The 18,822-nt window shown below is 48.5% G+C and overlaps 1 protein-coding gene across 2 annotated transcripts in view; it reads left to right on the forward strand.

Annotated features, from left to right (window-relative positions):
* LOC307202208 (monocarboxylate transporter 13-like) overlaps positions 1-18,822 on the forward strand; it is a 148,676-nt gene that overhangs the window by 85,526 nt on the left and 44,328 nt on the right. The gene's annotated exons all lie outside the window — the stretch shown is intronic.

An 18,822-nucleotide genomic window follows, 5' to 3' on the forward strand; every position in this document is an offset into this window, starting at 1 on the left:
GGAAACACCATCAGAGCACTCCTGACATATGGTTGTCAAGCCTCTGCTTAAAGACCTCCAAAGAAGGAGACTCCACCACACTCCTGGGCAGCAAATTCCACTGTCAAACAGCTCTTACTGTCAGGAAGTTCTTCCTAATGTTTAGGTGGAATCTTCTTTCTTGTAGTTTGGAGCCATTGCTCCGTGTCCGCTTCTCTGGAGCAGCAGAAAACAACCTTTCTCCCTCCTCTATGTGACATCCTTTTATAGATTTGAACATGGCTATCATATCACCCCTTAACCTCCTCTTCTCTAGGCTAAACATGCCCAGCTCCCTTAGCCGTTCCTCATAAGGCATCGTTTCCAGGCCTTTGACCATTTTGGTTGCCCTCCTCTGGACACGTTCCAGTTTGTCAGTGTCCTTCTTGAACTGTGGTGCCCAGAACTGGACACAGTACTCCAGGTGAGGTCTGACCAGAGCAGAATACAGTGGCCCTATTACTTCCCTTGATCTAGATGCTATACTCCTATTGATGCAGCCCAGAATTGCATTGGCTTTTTTAGCTGCCGCGTCACACTGTTGGCTCATGTCAAGTTTGTGGTCAACCAAGACTCCTAGATCCTTTTCACATGTACTGCTCTCAAGCCAGGTGTCACCCATCTTGTATTTGTGCCTCTCATTTTTTTTGCCCAAGTGCAATACTTTACATTTCTCCCTGTTAAAATTCATCTTGTTTGTTTTGGCCCAGTTCTCTAATCTGTCAAGGTCGTTTTGAAGTGTGATCCTGTCCTCTGGGGTGTTAGCCACCCCTCCCAGTTTGGTGTCATCTGCAAATTTGATCAGGATGCCCTTGAGTCCATCATCCAAGTCGTTGATAAAGATGTTGAATAAGACCGGGCCCAAGACAGAACCCTGTGGCACCCCACTAGTCACTCTTCTTAATTTCGTCATTGGAATCCCGGGGAAATCCAGATGTATGGCCTTCTCGGCACCCTTGGGTGTCAGTTCCCATAATTCCTTGGGGGGAAGCGCCGGCGGTTTAAAGTGGAATCAAAGCGCTTTAAAAGGATGGTGTGGACGAAGCCATATTCAGAGAACTTTGTCCGGAATTGGGCCTGGCAGGCGCAGAAAGAAAGTGGGGGACGCAGCAAGGTCTGGAACCTCAGCCTAAGAACTTTCCAGAAGTTTCTAGAAGAGGTCTGGAACCTCAGAAAGAGAGGAAAAAGCTAATGAACAATAGGAGACACCTTGCACCAGCCTGCCTCCTCCAGATTTTGCTTTTTCCTTTTTCTTTGCATGCATGCATCAGTTTTCAGGAAATGAGACAATTCCCATTTTTAAAGGGAGTTATTAGGAAAAGGCCTCTCCTCCAGTGAGAGAGGAAGGAAGTTCTGCGTTGACATGGGGCTGAAGACGACACTGCCCCCCAAGTGGAAAATGAACGCCGGTGCCTGATCCCCAAAGACCTGGGTTCGAAAGGTGCGCTTTTTGAAGGTGCCCGTGGTGTCTGGGCAAAGGGGCATGTCGTGGGATTGTGGCTTTCAATGCCAGGAATTGGATCAATCGGGCTGGTTCCCTTTTGGTCTGGATAAAGTTTGGAGTGGGGGGGGGGGGCAGAAAGATACAAGGGTCTGTCTGGGTTTTGAAATATATCTATATGTATTTATTCACGCACGCCTGCAACAAAACAATCTCTTTGTAAGGTCGCCAAACTTTATATCCTTGCGTTGTTTCAATAAAAGCTAAAGTTGTCCGGCGATCGTTCGTCGTTTCTCGAACATCTTGAATGGGGACTTTAAAATAAAAAAACCAGTCTTGTTGGGTAGGCCATATATATATATATATATATATATATATATATATATATATATATGATCTTAAATTATTATTTCAGCAATGAGGGAACCTGAGGGGCCAGATAATGCCATTTTCTTGTGAAGAAACTTTTCGGACTGGTTCAGCAACCACCTCTCTTAGATGCTGGCTTAGAACGTATGTCAGAGCCCGCTGGATCAGGCCCACGGCTTCAATGAGAGACCCGCAAGCAGGAACCCTCTCTCCTTCCTGCGGTTCCCAGCGCCTGGCATGGAGAAGCGATCCTTCCCCCCCCCCCCCGCCGATTGCGGAGACCAAGCCGTCGATAGCCCTCTCTCCTCCATCAATTTGTCCAGTCCTCTTAGGTAAATCTGAGGTTGCCAGCGCTCGCTACCTCCAGTGGCAGTGAGTTCCACAGCTGACCTCAGCTCTCGGCTGCAAGAATGGGAAGGGATAGATAGATAAACTTTACAGTGGTACCTCTGGTTACGTACTTAATTCGTTCCAGAGGTCCGTTCTTAACCTGAAACTGTTCTTAACCTGAAGCACCACTTTAGCTAATGGGGCCTCCTGCTGCTGCCGGAGCACGATTTCTGTTCTCATCCTGAAGCAAAGTTCTTAACCTAAGGTAATATTTCTGGGCTAGCGAAGTCTGTAACCTGAAGCATCTGTAACCTGAAGCATATGTAACCCGAGGTACCACTGTATTTGCATTAGGCAATGGCCATGGCAACATAAAACAAGCAATATATACAGATAAAAAGACAGCAATGGGTAAAAAGGGCAATCAAATGACCAAGATTATCGTTCAGATAGTGGCCCTTAATCTCATTGCACCCTCGATAAACCACAGTTGACCTCAGCGCTTGGGCTGCAAGAACGGGTGACACCTGACTTGAGAGCAGTACATGTGAAAAGGATCTAGGAGTCTTGGTTGACCACAAACTTGACATGAGCCAACAGTGTGACGCGGCAGCTAAAAAAGCCAATGCAATTCTGGGCTGCATCAATAGGAGTATAGCATCTAGATCAAGGGAAGTAATAGTGCCACTGTATTCTGCTCTGGTCAGACCTCACCTGGAGTACTGTGTCCAGTTCTGGGCACCGCAGTTCAAGAAGGACACGGACAAACTGGAACGTGTCCAGAGGAGGGCAACCAAAATGGTCAAAGGCCTGGAAACGATGCCTTGTGAGGAACAGCTAAGGGAGCTGGGCATGTTTAGCCTGGAGAAGAGGAGGTTAAGGGGTGATATGATAGCCATGTTCAAATATATAAAAGGATGTCACATAGAGGAGGGAGAAAGGTTGTTTTCTGCTGCTCCAGAGAAGCGGACACGGAGCAATTGATCCAAACTACAAGAAAGAAGATTCCACCTAAACATTAGGAAGAACTTCCTGACAGTAAGAGCTGTTCGACAGTGGAATTTGCTGCCAAGGAGTGTGGTGGAGTCTCCTTCTTTGGAGGTCTTTAAGCAGAGGCTTGACAACCATATGTCAGGAGTGCTCTGATGGTGTTTCCTGCTTGGCAGGGGGTTGGACTCGATGGCCCTTGGGGTCTCTTCCAACTCTATGATTCTATGAACGGGAAGGGAACCCAGGGCATCATCCAGACTGACCCGCTGCCCACTAAACCCACAGCAGTATAACACAGATAGGGCATGCTTTTGGCGGCAGCTGGCGCTCCGAGTAGGGCGTTCCCGCATGCGCCAGTAGCCAAACACACACACACACACACACACACACACACAAACTCAGCAGCGCCCAAGCCAGCTGCAAGCCCATCTGTCTGCCCACCCGAAAGACTTCTGCTTTCTCCGAAAAAAGAATGGTTAAGGGAACCCACCCTGCTCTGTTTCCTGGCCTAACAAAGCCTCTCAGGGCAGCTGCATCCGGTGATGAATCTGTACCACCGTCTCGTGCGCCAAACCATCCCATTTTTCCTCCCTTGGGGGAGCTGCACATGGATGCGGTGGGAGTTGCAAAGCTCGAGTCTCAGATCCGGAACGTGCCTCTACACTTTCCCTTTGCAGAGGGTAGGCAAGGGATTTCAAAGTCACAATTTGCTCATCCTTCACAGGAAAGCAACTTTTCCTCCTTTGCCGTTTTTTTCACATCAAAGGTAAAAGCAAACTTTTACTACAGATACTGGGAGTCTATCCTGTTTTGGTAGAGGTTTTCCTGCTGCTGGATTCTCCCTCCACCAGGGACGGATGTGTGCATTACGCGATTTCTCCCGGAAACTCTCCACTCAGGGACAAATAAGGATTAAAAAACGGTACTCCGGAACGGCTGCCAAGTTCCGGGCGGGTTTGCTAGGTTACCTTTTGGAGAGGAAGGTCTGGGCAGAAAGTTTCTGCAGGCAGAAAATTGTGGGTCGTGGCAGAGTTGGGCCCAGCAGGCTGGGGGGTCTCTAATAATAATAATAATAATAATAATAATAATAATAATAATATTTATACCCCGCCCATCTGGCTGGGCTTCCCCAACCACTCTGGGCGGCTTCCAAAAAAATATTAAAATATTGTAAAGCTATTAATATTTTAATATTAAAATATTAAAAGCTTCTCTAGAGAGGGCTGCCTTCAGATGTGTTCTAAAAGTCTGGTAGTTGTTGTTCTCTTTGACATCTGGTGGGAGGGTGTTCCACAGGGAGGGCGCCAACACCAAGAAGGCCCTCTGCCTGGTTCCCTGTAACTTGGATTCTCGCAGGGAGGGAACCGCCAGAAGGCCCTCGGTGCTGGACCTTAGTGTCCGGGTAGAATGATGGGGGTGGAGGCGCTCTTTCAGGTATACAGGACCGAGGCCGTTTAGGGCTTTCAAGGTCATCACCAACACTTTGAATTGTGCTCGGAAACGTACTGGGAGCCAATGTAGGTCTTTCAAGAAAGGTGTTATGTGGTCTCGGCAGCCGCTCTCAGTCACCAGTCTAGCTGCCACGTTCTGGATTAGTTGTAGTTTCCAGGTCACCTTCAAAGGTAGCCCCACGTAGAGCGCATTGCAGTAGTCCAAGCGGGAGAACTAGAGCATGCGCCACTCTGGCGAGACAGTCCGCAGGCAGGTAGGGTCTCATCCTGCATACCAGATGGAGGTGGTAGACAGCTGCCCTGGACACAGAGTTAACCTGCGCCTCCATGGACAGCGGTGAGTCCAAAATGACTCCCAGGCTGCACACCTGGTCCTTCAGGGGCACAGTTACCCCATTCAGGACCAGGGAGTCCCCCACACCCGCCCACCTCCTGTCCCCCCAAAACAGTACTTCTGTTTTGTCAGGATTCAACCTCAATCTGCACAAGTCTCGTGGAGACAGGGAGGAGGTGAGTTTGGCCCAGCAGGAATCGGCACAGCTGCCATACGCCGACAAGGCCTCACTGCTGTCAGCAATTGTTCTGCAGCATTCTGCTCTAACCGCAGCTTCAGGATCAAGCGTGAGGGAAGCCCCATGTAGAGCGCATGGCAGTAGTCCAGCCTCGAAGCAGCTCATGAAGCTGGGTGGGTCCCACACCTCAGAAAAAAGCCCTGTGGAGCCCCGATCCACCGCCCTGCACCCCACACCAGATACTATTCAACTCTAGCTTCAGTCCCCTCTCCTGTGCCCCACACATTCTGCTCCCGAAATACCTCTTATTGTTCTTGAACCAACCACACCCGGCATGGCAGGAAAGTCGGGTGAATCACTTGCTCAGAAATGGCCCTTCTGGAAGAGGCTCCAGCCAGCTTGAATTTTGCTCGTGCGAGGGATTCGCACTCGAAGCACTATGACACCCCATTTAAAGAGCCACAGGTCTTCTCCCCCCAGAGAATTCTGGGATATGTAGTTTGTTGAAGGTGCCGAGAGTTGATGTAAAGGTAAAGGGACCCCTGACCATTAGGTCCAGTCGTGGACAATTCTGGGGTTGCGGCGCTCATCTCGCTTTACTGGCCGAGGGAGCTGGCATACAGCTTCCAGGTCATGTGGCCAGCATGACTAAGCTGCTTCTGGCAAACCAGAGCAGCGCACGGAAACGCCGTTTACCTTCCCGCCGGAGTGGTACCTATTTATCTACTTGCACTTGATGTGCTTTTGAACTGCTAGGTTGGCAGGAGCAGGGACCGAGCAACGGGAGCTCACCTCGTTGCGGGGATTCGAACCGCCGACCTTCTGATCGGGAAGTCCTAGGCTCCGTGGTTTAACCTACAGCGCCACCTGCGTCCCTTGAGAGTTGATGGAATACCCTCTATTCCTAGGGTTGGCATTTCCCCCAAAGTGAAAATCTGGACAAATCCACCCGGATGTGAAATGACGGCCCGATTCCGAGACATGTCCAGAAAAGCCCAGGTGTATGGCAGCCCTCCTATTTGACCCAGGGCCGGATTTAGGTTTGATGAGGCCCTCAGTTACTGAAGGTAATGGGACCCTTTGTATGTCCAGCCGTCCTTTGTCAACAACAAATTGTCGCTGTTCTTTTTTGTGTCAAATATATGCTATATGGTAATTTATGGATGGGGACAGCAGCCACGAAATTAAAAGACGCCTGCTTCTTGGGAGAAAAGCGATGACAAACCTAGACAGCATCTTAAAAAGCAGAGACATCACCTTGCCAACAAAGGTCTGTATAGTAAAAGCTCTGGTTTTCCCAGTAGCGATGTATGGAAGTGAGAGCTGGACCATAAAGAAGGCTGATTGCAGAAGAATGGATGCTTTTGAATTCTGGTGCTGGACGAGACTCTTGAGAGTCCCATGGACTGCAGGAAGATCCAACCTCTCCATTCTGAAGGAAATCAGCCCTGAGTGCTCACTGGAAGGACAGATCCTGAAGCTGAGGCTCCAAGACTTTGGCCACCTCATGAGAAGAGAAGAGTCCCTGGAAAAGACCCAGAGGACGAGATGGTGGGACAGTGTTCTCGAAGCTACCAGCATGAGTTTGACCAAACTGCGGGAGGCAGTGGAAGACAGGAGTGTCTGGCGTGCTTTGGTCCAGGGGGTTACGAAGAGTTGGACACGACTAAATGACTAAACAACAACAACACAGCTATTTGCTCCAGTTGGTGGCTGGACTCCTTCTTTTATTCCGCAGGGACCCACGACGAGCTGGGTGACTGAGCAGCCTCGCACCAGGGGTCCAGGGGGTCACGAAGAGTTGGACACGGCTAAACGACTAAACAACAACAATAATTTATGGATCTAATAGGTATCTAAAGCCATTTGCACATAGCAAAATATGTATTTTTTCAAAGTAATCGTTGAACTGAAATACAATTAAGAAGAAGTATATTAATAGTGAATACAATCAAGAAGAAGTATATTTGTTGTTGTTTAGTTGTGTCCGACTCTTATTTAAAGAAACAACAAAACGAATTGGACTCCTTGGCAGGCTTTGAAGAAACATACACACATTTTTTTGTTAGCACAATAGATGGATAATTTAGAGATTTTTATAATATGCAGAGAACAATATATGTTAACAAATCAGAAAGAGGAACTGAGGGAAGTTGTAGGGGGAAAATGGGGGAAAATACAATTGTTGGAATAATTTGTTATGTGAAAATAGTTAATAATTTTTTTTTTTTAAAAAAAGGTATGCTGTGGATGTGGCCACAGGCTGCCTTGGGCGGCTGGGAGTTGTAGTTCGAGGGCACCCGGATGGCGAAGGCTGGATTAAGGCCTCGGATGGGGCCTCCTGGCCTTTTTGCGCTACAGCCCCGCTGTCTCTTGCTTCCACCCACGCGGCACAGGAGGTGTGAGGCAAGGGAAACAGCCTCTGGCCTTTTTGTTCAGATTCCTGCCGGACGCCTGCAGTCATTTTTCCTGCTGGGATATTTTTAGCCCCGTGCCGCAGCAACCCACTTCCTGCGGAGAAAGGATTTGGAAGGGGAGGGAAAGGAGGAGGTCCTGATCCGTTATCCTCCAACCCCTGACACACAACGACAGCGCAGGCACCGCAATCACAACATTGGCATATCAATTTTTTTAATATATACATATAATTTTTATTAATTTTTCTGCTTCACAATTTAAAATATTCATGTAGACAACCTTAAAATATCACTGACTTCCCTTCTTCTCTTTCCGTGGTTCGTTTTGCATATCATAAATCCCTGCATAAAAAACGAAGATCGTGGCCACTGGTCCCATCACCTCCTGGCAAATAGAAGGGGAGGAAATGGAGGCAGTGAGAGATTTTACTTTCTTGGGCTCCATGATCACTGCAGATGGTGACAGCAGTCACGAAATTAAAAGACGCCTGCTTCTTGGGAGGAAAGCAATGACAAACCTAGACAGCATCTTAAAAAGCAGAGACACCACCTTGCCAACAAAGGTCCGTATAGTAAAAGCTCTGGTTTTCCCAGTAGTGATGTATGGAAGTGAGAGCTGGACCATAAAGAAGGCTGATGGCCGAAGAATTGATGCTTTTGAATTCTGGTGCTGGAGGAGACTCTTGAGAGTCCCATGGACTGCAAGAAGATCAAACCTCTCCATTCTTACAGAAATCAGCCCTGAGTGCTGACTGGAAGGACAGATCCTGAAGCTGAGGCTCCAAGACTTTGGCCACCTCAGGAGAAGAGAAGACTCGCTGGAAAAGACCCTGATGTGGGGAAAGATGGAGGGCCCAAGGAGAAGGGGACGACGGAGGACAAGATGGTGGGACAGTGTTCTCGAAGCTACCAGCATGAGTTTGACCAAACTGCGGGAGGCAGTGGAAGACAGGAGGGCCTGGCGTGCTCTGGTCCATGGGGCCACGAAGAGGCGGACACGATGAAACGACTCAACAACAACAACAACGAACCATTCAGCATTTCCTTACTGCATCCATCAAAACTTGTTTACGCTGTTGAATTTATCTTAATGTTGCCATCTTTTTCAAGTGTAAACAATCCCCCCATATATTCAATTAAGGTTTTCCAATCTTCTCTAAACGTACTGTATGTTCTTCTTTTTCCCTTATTCCAGGCATGTCCAAAGTCTGTTTTGGGGGCCTAATTGAGCCCCGCCGATTGGATTAATCTGGCCTCCATGGGCAGTTTATTTCCTGGGGTAAAATCCTTTAAAAAACCTCAACAGCTTCAATCCCAGAAAAAGCTCAAGAATTTCAACCCTAAAAAACAAGTTCCATCCTTTAAAGAAGCGCAACAACAACACAACTCTGGGGTAAAATAATAAAAAAGATCAACAAATTCAACCCTAAAAAAAGGTGAACAATTTTGGTTGGCCCTCGTGGCCCTTCACTTCATCAAATCCGGCCCTCTTTGAAAAAAGTTTGGACACCACTGCGAAAACAAAACCGCAAAATAAATGGCAAAAACAGACAGGCCTCATCGTAACACTCAAAATGGAGAGCGCTTGGTTTCCAAAAAAATGTTCACAAACTGGAACACTTACTTCTGGGTTTGCAGTGTTTGAGTTCCAAACAAAATATGTATTTGATCAAAGTAATTGTGGAACTGAAATACAATTAAGAAGTATATTAATAGTGAAATACAATTAAGAAGAAGTATATTTTGGGGAGCCCCCAAAAGAGCGGGGCCCTAAGCTATAGCTTGTTTCGCTTATACGTAAATCCGGAATTGGAGTCACCCCATTTGTGGATTTCCACTGCTTTGAAATGATTCGCGCCTTGTCGTGACTTCCATGTCTGGAAACCATTTCTGCAAAAGGTGATTTTTTTTTTGTCCGCCCCGATGAAACCGCGACGGCGCTTACACAGAACAAGCGAGAGGAACAGGAAGGAAAAGGGCCTTGTGCCAGGGTGACGATGGGCGCTGGCGGCCCGTTCTGCCCTGGGATGACTCACCAGCGGAGAAGGCGGTTCTGCTGGCTTGGAGAGAGGTCTGGGCACCTGTTTCCTGCGGCCGCTGGACTCAAGGAAGGAGCTCGAGGAGTGTGTGTGTGTGTGTGTGTGTGCAAGGTCTCGTTTCCCCCCACCCCCGACTTGCCGCTGTTGCAGGAATTTATGTATAGGTTGGGGGGGTGTTGCCCCTCCAGCAGATATCATGCACATGCAGCCCACTACCAAAACCAGCACAATCACTTCTGTGACTTTTGTGATTTGTCCCCACAAAACACTTCATCACAGTTTCTTCCTATCTATTCAAAGGGCCTTTGCTGCACGATACCAAATGTAAGAATTCACTGACAGATGTATCTATGTACTGGCTTACTGGGAAAACTTCAGAAATTCATATACAGTGGTATCTCAGGTTAAGTACTTAATTCGTTCCAGAGGTCAGTACTTAACCTGAAACTGTTCTTAACCTGAAGCACCACTTTAGCTAATGGGGCCTCCCGCTGCCGCCGCGCCGCCGGAGCACGATTTCTGTTCTCATCCTGAAGCAAAGTTCTTAACCCAAGGTACTATTTCTGGGTTAGCAGAGCCTGTAACCAGAAGCGTATGTAACCCGAGGTGCCACTGTAGACATGTGAGCTCAGCACCTCAGCAGCCCCTCTGCCTGAGTGATAATCCCTGGCATCCTGATACCCGAGTGCCAGACAGGTAGCCATTCCAGAATATCCGCCCTCCCTTCCCCACAGGTGGGCAGGGTTTGCAGCACCGAGCGGCGCTCACCTGGGCGGGTGCCACCCACCTGCTTGGGCCGGCCTTTGACCTGCCCTCGGCCAGAAAGGACAATGGACGGCCGGCCGGGGATGGACCTAAGGCCAAAAGAAAAAAGAGGTTGCTCTGTTGTCCAAACCTCTTTTGCTATTCTTCCTTCCAGGATCACCCACCCTCCCTCCCTCAAATTAATAATTTCTTGCCTCCATAATTTCATCCCAGGTCAGCGGTCCTCAAGTTAATGATTCTTTTCCTTACAGGCTAATATTTTGCGTTCCAGGTCAGCGGGCGCTGCTGCGGTCGTAAGATGGTTGCTGTTTTCAGAACCGCGAAGGAATTTCCCTGCATTGGCAGGTTTCGCCTTAAATGCATATTGTCACAACTTTGGCGCTTTGAGGCCTTGGCAAGGTATCTTTTAGTCTTACATCAAGTTGGGGGGGTGCATTCATGTTTCCTCCCCGTGCGGCACCGCTTGCAGGGCCCGTTAAAGGGCAAGAACCGGGAGCCCCTGGCCCTAGAGCAGCGGCATGGAGGTCAAACTCCCAGGACGAGGTCGGTGGAAGGGCATTGTAATAATAATAATAATAATAATAATAATAATAATAATAATTTATTATTTGTACCCCGCCCATCTGGCTGGGTTTCCCCAGCCACTCTGGGCGGCTTCCAACAGAGATGAAAAATACACTAAAATGTCACATATTAAAAACTTCCCTGAACAGGGCTGCCTTCAGATGTTTTCTGAATGTCAGGTAGTTGTCCATCGCCTTGACATCCGATGGGAGGGCATTCCACAGGGCGGGCGCCACCACCGAGAAGGCCCTCTGCCTGGTTCCCTGCAACTTGGCCTCTCGCAGTGAGGGAACCGCCAGAAGGCCCTCGGAGCTGGACCTCAGTGTCCGGGCAGAACGATGGGGGAGGAGACGCTCCTTCAGATATACTGGACCGAGGCCGTTTAGGGCTTTAAAGGTCAGCACCAACACTTTGAATTGTGCTCGGAAACGTACTGGGAGCCAATGTAGGTCTTTCAAGACCGGTGTTATGTGGTCTCGGCGGCCGCTCCCAGTCACCAGTCTAGCTGCCACATTCTGGATTAGTTGTAGTTTCCGGGTCACCTTCAAAGGTAGCCCCACGTAGAGCGCATGGCAGTAGTCCAAGCGGGAGATAACCAGAGCATGTACCACTCTGGCGAGACAGTCCACAGGCAGATAGGGTCTCAGCCTACGTACCAGATGGAGCTGGTAAACAGCTGCCCTGGATACAGATTTGACCTGTGCCTCCATGGACAGCTGTGAGTCCAAAATGACTCCCAGGCTGCGCACCTGGTCCTTCAGGGGCACAGTTACCCCATTCAGGACCAGGGAATCCTCCACACCTGCCCGCCTCCTGTCCCCCAAAAACAGTACTTCTGTCTTGTCAGGATTCAACCTCAATCTGTTAGCCGCCATCCATCCTCCAACCGCTTCCAGACACTCACACAGGACCTTTACCGCCTTCTAGGGGTTGCTTGTGCGTAAGTTGCCGCCACTTGGCTTGGTTACCTGGTTGAACCCTTTCTGTCTGGACAGCCCTTCACTTCGTGGCTGTCTCAGTCGCTAGCAGAATCCGTAGGTGGCATTTTTTGAATCTCTTCCAGCAAAGAAGTTCTTTGATGCCAAGTCTCCTCCTACTCTCCCTGCGCGGAAGTCTTCTGCGCAGGGAGGGTGTGGGCAGCGGAGTACCCGTGCTCTCCCCACTGGTTTCTGGCGAAGAGTCTTGGAGCCTCCTCTCCGATTCCCCCATCTGCCCCCCTTCTCCACTGGTGTTATGCTGATTTCCTTCCCCAGCAGATGGGCTGCCTCTCTCCCTACTGGGACCCTCTCCAGCATCCCTCTGGAGCCTTCCCTCCTCCTCTGGCTCCGATGGCAGTTCCCTGACAGGCATACTGTGTAAGTTTGCGCTTTGCGGTCCCCTCTCACTGGACCTCATCAGCCTGCGTATTCTCAGCCAGACAGGCTGAGAGGGTTACCTGCCAAGCCTATGCAAAGTTTCCCACTTCTGAAGCTCAATAAAGTTGTGGCCAATTTGAACCCATAATCTGGACTCTTGTCTCCTCATTTAGGTGGCACCACAGACAGAGTTAGCGCATGCGCCCACAAAGAACAAGCCCAGATGAAGACAAAAGGGCATGATTCACTTGGCTGGGAAACAGGGAAATGTAAATATCTCTTTTGTCTCACTTGATGGGTGTTTGGCGGAGGGCAAGGGGAACCATGGGGCAGGGTCCAGGATGCTCAGATTACAGCCACCAGACCTCCCCTTTCATGATGTAACCGTGATGTAGTTTTGGGGGGGTGTAACATGGGGATTAGCAGCTAATAAAAGTTTGGGGGCTCTTTTCTTTGGGGTTTCCATCTTGTTCCACCTGGTGGCAGGTGGGAGTCCTGTCGCCACAGTCTTCAATCAAGACCAAGCCTACTGGCTGCTGTTTTGCTCTGGTATTCCTGGCTGGGGTCCTTGTTTTTTGTCCAGTGGAGCCCTCCGATTTCTCCGTTAACACCTCAAACGTCCAGAGGAACTGGGCTCCAGCCAGGCTGATCTAGGAAGCAGGCCAGCTGACCTCCTGGTACAGCGGCTGCTAAAAATGTACTGGTGTGCTAGGCGCTGTACAAAATGTGACGCATGGATAGAGTGGCCAGGTCTCGAGCATCCCAGACCCTGTGGTTTCAGGGTCCAGTGCTGAGACCTAGGGGCTGCCAGGATGGTACAGTGAAAGTAGAGTGGTACCTCAGGTTACAGACGCTTCAGGTTACAGACTCTGCCAACCCAGAAATAGTGCTTCAGGTTAAGAACTTTGCTTCAGGATGAGAACAGAAATTGTGCCCCGGCAGCACGGCAGCAGCAGGAGGCCCCATTAGCTAAAGTGGTGCTTCAGGTTAAGAACAGTTTCAGGTTAAGAACGGATCTCCGGAACAGATTAAGTACTTAACCTGAGGTACCACTGTATAAAGACAAGCGAAGGTTTCTGACGGTCCGTTTTTATTCACTATTTACAGAGAGAGGCTATAGGACCCAGCCCCTTGGATAATGGTGTTGTCCCGAGTGAATGTCTGACGCTGTATTGTTTTTAATATTCAGTTGGAAGCCGCCCAGAATGGCTGGGGAAACCCAGCCAGATGGGCAGGTTATACCGGTAGGTAAATAAATAAATAAATAAATAAATAGGGGGAGGGAATCAAATTGATTCCAAGCCAAAGGCCAGGCGGAACAACTCTGTATTACAGACCCTGCGGAAAGAAATCAGATCCCGCAGAAGAAGCATAACATGCCCCCCACTCACCCTTTCTTAACAAATGAATAAATAAATGAAAAGGGAAGCCCTAGCAATTAAAAGGAGTGCGTCTCCACCAGCTGCCCCAGGAAGATTCGTACACAGTGCATACACAGCACCAACATTTGTGCTGTCTTATATCAAGACCCTTTGGATAAAGGTTTCGTGGCAAGGAAAAGTCGGCCTGGGGAAAACCGCACCTGTTGAATTTCTGGCTGACCTACAACGAAGGCGTCCCCTCCTTGCACCTCAACCAGAGTTGCAGCCTTTGAAATAAACCCTCCATCCATCCTGTTAAATGGACACAAGTTTCCTCCCAGTATCTTGTAGTGTTATGCCTCCCCCTGTGGGTCAGAAGTGATGTTGCCTATTTGGAAATAAGAGCTATGAGACAGGACCCACACGCCCCACGGGCAGCTGCTCTTTGGGTTGTTAACGGAGAAATCTGAGGGCTCCCTTGGACTAAAAACAAGGGCACCAGCCAGGAATACCAGAGCAAAACAGCAACCAGTAGGCTTGGTCTTGATTGAAGACTGTTGCGACAGGACTCCCACCTGCCACCAGGTGGAACAAGATGGAAGCCCAGAACAAAAGAGAACCCAAACTTTTATTAGCTGCTAATCCCCATGTTAGGTAAAGGTAAAGGGACATCTGACCATTAGGTCCAGTGGCGGACAAATCTGGGGTTGCGGCGCTCATCTTGCTTTATTGGCCGAGGGTGCCGGCGTACAGCTTCTGGGTCATGTGGCCAAAAGGACTAAGCCGCTTCTGGCGTTTACCTTCCCACCGGAGTGGTACCTATTTATCTACTTGCACTTTGACGTGCTTTCGAACTGCTAGGTTGGCAGGAGCAGGGACCGAGCAACAGGAGCTCACCCCATCGCGAGGATTCGAACCGCTGACCTTCTGATCGGCAAGTCTTAGGCTCTGTGGTTTAACCCACAGCGCCACCCACGTCCCTAATCCCCATGTTACACCCCCCCCAAACTACATCACTCATACATCACGGTTACATCATGAAAGGGGAGGTCTGGTGGCAGTAATCTGAGCATCCTGGACCCTGCCCCATGGTTCCCCTTGCCCTCCACCAAACACCCCTCAAATGAAACAAAAAATATATTTACATTTCCCTGTTTCCCAGCCAAGTTCATCACACCCTTTTGTCTTCATCTGGGTTTGTTCTTTCTGGAATGGCACCCAGGTATCAGGATGCCAGGAATTATCACTCAGGCAGAGGGGCTGCTGAGTAGCTGAGCTTACGTGTCTATATGAATTTCTGAGGTTTTCCCAGTGAGCCAGTACAGAGATACATTTATCAGTGAATTCTTACATTTGGTATCGTGCAGCAAAGGCCCTTTGAATAGATAGGAAGAAACTGTGATGAAGTGTTTTGTGGGGACAAATCACAAAAGTCACAGAAGTGATTGTGCTGGTTTTGGTAGTGGGTTGCCTGTACATGATATCTGCTGGAGGGGCAACCCCCCCCCCACCTATACATAAATTCCTGCAACAGGGCCAAGGGTTGTGGGGGGATAAGACTGCCCGCCATTCCTCTTAGTCTGTGTTGAGCTTCTGCCTACTTTTCCTCTGGCTTCCTCTACCTGCGTAGGGTTCTGGTCGCCTCTTCCCAAAAAGGATATTTTAGAGTTGCAAAAAAATTTTGGTAAGCCAAAATGACTCGAAGGGATGGATAGCTCTTGTTTTCTGCGTTCTTCTCCTTCCGCTATTGCGAATTAGATAAAGAATGCCTTGTTCTGCACAAGATCAGGCGTTACGAGTTTATCTCAACTTTTGCAACACCAGGGTGGTGCCCCTGCCCACATTGTTCCCACATTATCCTGGCTGCAAACTGCAAACTTTAGGCAGAAGAAACGAAGAGCAAACTTTAATGCAAAAGGGGAGGAATTGGGGTGGAGGGCAGTGGCGAAGAAGAAAATAACAAAAATGGTCTGAACCTCCCTTTTAAAAGCTCTGGGCATCTTCCCTTTAGATGCAGGGAGAATCATGGAATTGTAGAATTTCCAATGGAGGAAAAAACTGAATAATATTATAATTGTAGAATACCTAACTGTGAAGATACATAGAATACAAGGGTTTAAGGTCAGTGAGAAAGAGGAGGATTGGGTGGAGAAGATGTTGAATTATTTCATAGAATCATAGAATCCTAGAGTTGGAAGAGACCCCAAGGGCCATCGAGTCCAACCCCTGCCAAGCAGGAAACACCATCAGAGCACTCCTGACATATGGTTGTCAAGCCTCTGCTTAAAGACCTCCAAAGAAGGAGACTCCACCACACTCCTGGGCAGCAAATTCCACTGTCGAACAGCTCTTACTGTCAGAAAGTCCTTCCTAAAATCAAACCTATTTGGGTAGGTTTGAACAATTTGGGGCAATTAAAATGTGAAAAGTTAAATAAACCTTGTGGAGGGACGAGTGTTAAGGTATATAGACGTGTACATATAGTTGATTTGAACATGTTATTATTGAATATTATTGAATATGTATATTATTGAAACTTCTTCCTGAAGTTTAGAGGCCCGTTGTTTTTGTTTGTCGTTATGGTATGTATTCTTGTGTTTTTATATTGTAAACTGCCCTGTGATCCTTGGATGAAGGGCAGCCTGTAAATTAATAATAAATAAATAAATAAATAAATAAATAAATAAAGGAAGAAAGGATCTGGAAACCAAGCCTTAGGCCTGGAAAAGAGGAGACTGAGAGATCTGACAGCCATCTTCAAATATCTGAAGGGCTGTCACGTGGAAGAAGAAGAAGAAGAATTTATTATTTATACCCTGCCCATCCGGCTGGGTTTCCCCAGCCACTCTGGGCAGCTTCCAACAGAATATTAAAATACAACAATCTATTAAACATTAAAAGCTTCCTTTAAACAGGAAGACGGAGCATGCTTGTTTTCTCTTGCTGTGGAGAGTAGGACTCGAACCCACGGCTTCAAGTTTAGAGAAAGGAGATTCCGGCTAAATATACGGGGGGAAACGGTGAGAGCCGTTCGACAGTGGAACCGTGGACTCCCTTGGAAACTGGCGAACTCTCTTTCGTTTGATATTTCTAAACAGTTGGATGGTTGGACCTCATGACCCTTAGGGGTTCCAGGGGGTCAGACTAGATAAGCCTTAGGGACCCCTTTCAATTCCGTTCCTTTTCATTTATTGCCCCCGCTTTGTGCAGCACTTATTTTTGTTTTCCACGAAGCCATTCCAGCAACTTGATTTTGTTTATCTTTTTTCTTCTGTGTTTTCTTGTATTGCATTACGATCTCCTGGTGCCGTTGCCCTCCTGAAGTTTTAAGAATGATAATAATATCCCCAAAACCAGCAACAAGTCAGGCATTCTTAAATTCTGCGGTGACTTTCAGCTGTTTGGCTTCAGAGTTAAGAGACTCGGCTGGAGCGATGAACAATCTCTCCTGGGCAGCGGCTGTTTAACCCACAGGTAAGCCTGGTGTCCTATTTGGTGCACGCTCCTTTGAGAACTGAATGGAGACTTTGGGTCCTGTGGAACTCTCTGCCACTAGATTCAGCAGCACTGTTTCAACTTTTAAATGCCTGCTGAAAACTCGACCAGGCCTATGCCAGGCAATGAAGAATACTTTCCACAAGGGTTAACTGGCACCTGTTTTTTACTTTACGCATATGTGTGTCTTTACTGTATGGTTTTCCTAGAATTGTAGCGTTGGGAGGGGACCCAACGGGTCATCTAGCTCAACCCCCTGCGATGCAGGAAGGCTTACAGAGCCAGTGCCACCGGCACGGCGCGTCAAGTCAGGGATGAGCCAGAAATAACACCGATGGCTTCTTGCACGCCTGAAAAAACAAGACAGCGCAGAGTATCAAAACATCAAATTTAGAAGAATGCTAAATTGCTGTAGTCAGGCGGAGGGGAAGAACAACATCAGCAGCATTCTGCCTGCAGGCTAAATAAACCGGCCCTGGATGAAAAGAGGGAGAATTGGGGGCACCAGCGAGGAGACAAACTGGATCAAAATATAGTTCTGAAACGCCTTGGAAAAACTTGGAACCCAAACACCGCAAACCTGGAAATAAATGTTCCGGTTTGCGAATTTTTTTCAGAAGCCGAACGTGCTCCGTTTTGAGCGCCACACATCTGTTTTGAGAGTCGTGTCCACCTCTTTGTGACCCCCTGGACCAGAGCACGCCAGGCCCTCCTGTCTTCCACTGCCTCCCACAGTTTGGTCAGACTCATGTTTGTAGCTTCGAGAACACTGTCCCACCATCTCGTCCTCTGTCGTCCCCTTCTCCTTGTGCCCTCAACCTTTCCCAACACCAGGGTCTTTTCCAGGGACTCGACTCTTCTCATGAGGTGGCCAAAGTCTTGGAGCCTCAGCTTCAGGATCTGTCCTTCCAGTGAGCACTCAGGGCTGATTTCCTTCAGAATGGAGAGGTTTGATCTTCTTGCAGTCCATGGGACTCTCCAGAGTCTCCTCCAGCACCAGAATTCAAAAGCATCCGTTCTTTGGCAATCAGCCTTCTTTATGGTCCGGCTCTCACTTCCATACATCACTACTGGGAAAACCACAGCTTTAACTATACGGACCTTTGCTGGCAAACATCAAATTCAACATCCATATTCATTTTCTAACATAAACCTATTACATAATTAACTAAATTAAAATATACTGAACAATGGGAGCTCACTCCGTCGCGGGGATTCGAACTGCCGACCTTCTGATCAGCAAGTCCTAGGCTCACAGGTTTAACCCACAGCTGCCACCTGCGTCCTGGTGTATAGCTGTCAACTTTTCCCTTTTCTTGCGAGGAATCCTATTCGGAATAAGGGAATTTTTTAAAAAGGGAAAAGTTGACAGCTATGTGGACCCGGGGGTAGACTGCGCCCGGCCTTGGAGGCTCGCCCTTCCGGCCGCCGCAGGTGCAGATCCCGCCCCAAGCCGAGGATCATAGAATCATAGAATCATAGAGTTGGAAGAGACCACAAGGGCCATCGAGTCCAACCCCCTGCCAAGCAGGAAACACCATCAGAGCACTCCTGACATATGGTTGTCAAGCCTCTGCTTAAAGACCTCCAAAGAAGGAGACTCCACCACACTCCTTGGCAGCAAATTCCACTGTCAAACAGCTCTTACTGTCAGGAAGTTCTTCCTAATGTTTAGGTGGAATCTTCTTTCTTGTAGTTTGGATCCATTGCTCCGT

The sequence above is a fragment of the Podarcis cretensis genome (assembly GCF_951804945.1).
Source record: "Podarcis cretensis genome assembly, chromosome: 13".
Taxonomy (NCBI): domain Eukaryota; kingdom Metazoa; phylum Chordata; class Lepidosauria; order Squamata; family Lacertidae; genus Podarcis; species Podarcis cretensis.